Here is a 2803-nt window from a genome sequence, read left to right as displayed (position 1 = left end):
CCAGCCCTGGGGATTTTCAGCTAAAAGGCACCTCTTTCCTAGACCCCTTGTCCTCATAGAAGAGGCAGACTTCTCACCACAGGTCTTTAAAACCTATGACCAATATCTATCATCATAGAGAAATGTTAGTTTCAGCTACTCTTCTGACTTGGATTCCATTTTTATTTCTGGCATCAAGAATATATCTGCTTTGGCTTTTGTGTTAAATATGCACTAATTACTCTAAAATGATTCATTGTGCTCAAAAATATTTATACTCGTGAAATAGCTCTCCTATACAGGCAAAGGATTCTAGACACTAGCAACAGGAGAAACAGGCACTAAAGGTGTCATGAGATTCCAGGCACAGGTTTATGCTCATAATTGCACTGCTGGGTTACACAGGTCAGCAGGTCTCCAACTCCCATTAGCCTGCATGGATGCCCTTTGGTACCAGGAAGTTCAAAGTCTGCCTATGGTGAGATCTCTTATGTATGCTTACTATGTAAGCACATTCTAGCTACATGACCAGCCTCTTCTGTCAAAATCCTTTGGGCTTTATCAAAACCAGATTCAAATAAAAATCTATTTATCAAATAATGCTAACAGAGTAGTATGACCTGCCCCCCAAACAACTTACAGACCCTTGGTTAAAGAATATTATTTTTACTTAATATATTCCATAGCATTATTTGTGCTCCAAGAAACCTTGGAGATAAACATGTGGTCAATCCATAGTGTCTGAGACTAGCTCACGCTAGGTAGTCTTGGATGTAAATGTTTAACTAAAACTATTTTTTTAATTATTTTTTTCTAACATTTTAATCTAAAATCAGAGAAATGAGTTGGGAAAAACAACCTTTTAGATAAGCTCAACATGTTCTATTACCTGGATGGCCCTTAGTTTCTCATTTTTATATTTGAATAAATGAAAACTGAGAGGAGTTAATTTGTCAAAATCACAAGGTTGTAATGAGACCTGATTACTCAATTATATGAATTTGTTATTGAAGACTACTTATCAGAGAACACGGCTGGATCTGTATATACTGAGGTGAAGTCTTCTCACATAAAATCTTATATTCATTCAGTCTACAGGTTTCTAATGTGGCTACTTTGAATAAGAATACTATGTGTTATTTTCTCCATTTCTCCAGAGAAATATGATGTCATAATCACCTAACCTGTATTACTCATACCATGGACACCTTTGGTTAAATGACTTCCTTAACAAAAGTTTACATATTATGTATAACAGTGTCTTGTGTACATCAGCAATTCAAAAATATGTGTTGACTTTAATTTTCATTGGATAAAACAATAAATAAATTGGAATGGAAAAGTCCATCTCAAGCATAATATTTCTTTGAAGGAACTCTTTAAGAAAAGCTGCAAAAGACAGCCTAGAGGATTTAGATTTTAAATTTTTTTCCAAGATAGACAATGTTCGATTCTTTTTTTAGAAAACATATGTATTCATGCTTGAGTTTCCACTTATACGTATGTATAATATTAACTATTGCTTGTGAAACCCACATGAGAGGGTTAATTTCCTCAGCACTATCAGAAATATTTATGTACAGTTAACTCAATGGTAGTTGTAGAAAAATAAAACCATAAATATAAGAAATGCAATAAAAATTTAAAGTACAGAATCCATTAGTAACCCAAGCATTCTATGCAAACCTTGTCCTACAAAAATATAATACACTTGAAGGGAATTATGGTAAACACGACAGGCAAAGAAGAATAATTGCAAATGTGTTGATTAGTTATATTTTGTTTTAAAAATGTAGGAGATTTTTAAAAGAGAACACTATAATAGAAATAAATATATAAATATTGAATGTATGACTGCCTACCACTATTGTTAAACTATAATACTGTATATTTTCTACTTTATCAAGTGGAGGAACTGAACTAAATTCATTTAGGAATTTAGGATTCAAATACTAACAAGATAAACTTTTAAATATGATGTGTTCATCCATAAAACAACTTTTCACGCTATTTTATACTGCATAAATGTTTAACAATGTCCCATGAAACGATCATCTGGGAGGCAATGTAGGGCATCCAGTTTGACAATGACGTATAATTTGCTTCTATTTTGTGGCTTATTTTACTTTCAGTCTTTAACTAACAAAGACTGAGAGTATGTTAGTTAAGGAAAATGATTGAAGCAGGTGAAATATATCTTATACAGTTCATCCACTCCCATTGCCTTTGACACCTTCATGCTGGCCTCTGGATTTACTATCCTCTCATACTTCATAAAACTTTCCTAATATCAATTTCATACCCTTTTTTGTAACATCTCCTTTGCACATTTTTCTATAGTTTCAATCCTCATACTTTGGATGAATAATAGCTCACTAATTTGACAAGTTATTTCCTGGGACTTTATTGAATGGGTGCTGTTTTTCTCTTATTGCATCAATTCCTTACAAATGAAATATTTTTATTTTAAGATAATAACTTTGAGAAAATACTTTACTTCCAAAGTGTAGCTAAAATTTCAAGGACCATTGTAGACTTGTGAATGACAATAATTTTGAGCACCGGTTTTCTTGGCGTCATTTTCATCACCATAGACAAGATATTTTAAGAATAACCCAACATTATCTCTGTTCTAGTTTGTCAGACTGAAAACCTTGGAATCATTTTTTATTGCCGTGTGTCTGTCTATTGAATGTGTCCCCATATTCAAGCAGTCATCAAATCTAGTCATGGCTAATGCCAAATTATATCAACAATTCATCTATTCTCAATATCTCAACTGCACTCTCCTTTGGCCTAAGTCTCCAGCATCTTTTGTTAGGGC

The sequence above is a fragment of the Pteropus vampyrus genome, unplaced genomic scaffold, assembly GCF_000151845.1.
Source record: "Pteropus vampyrus isolate Shadow unplaced genomic scaffold, Pvam_2.0 Scaffold13, whole genome shotgun sequence".
Classification (NCBI taxonomy): domain Eukaryota; kingdom Metazoa; phylum Chordata; class Mammalia; order Chiroptera; family Pteropodidae; genus Pteropus; species Pteropus vampyrus.
This window is presented reverse-complemented; position numbering follows the sequence as displayed.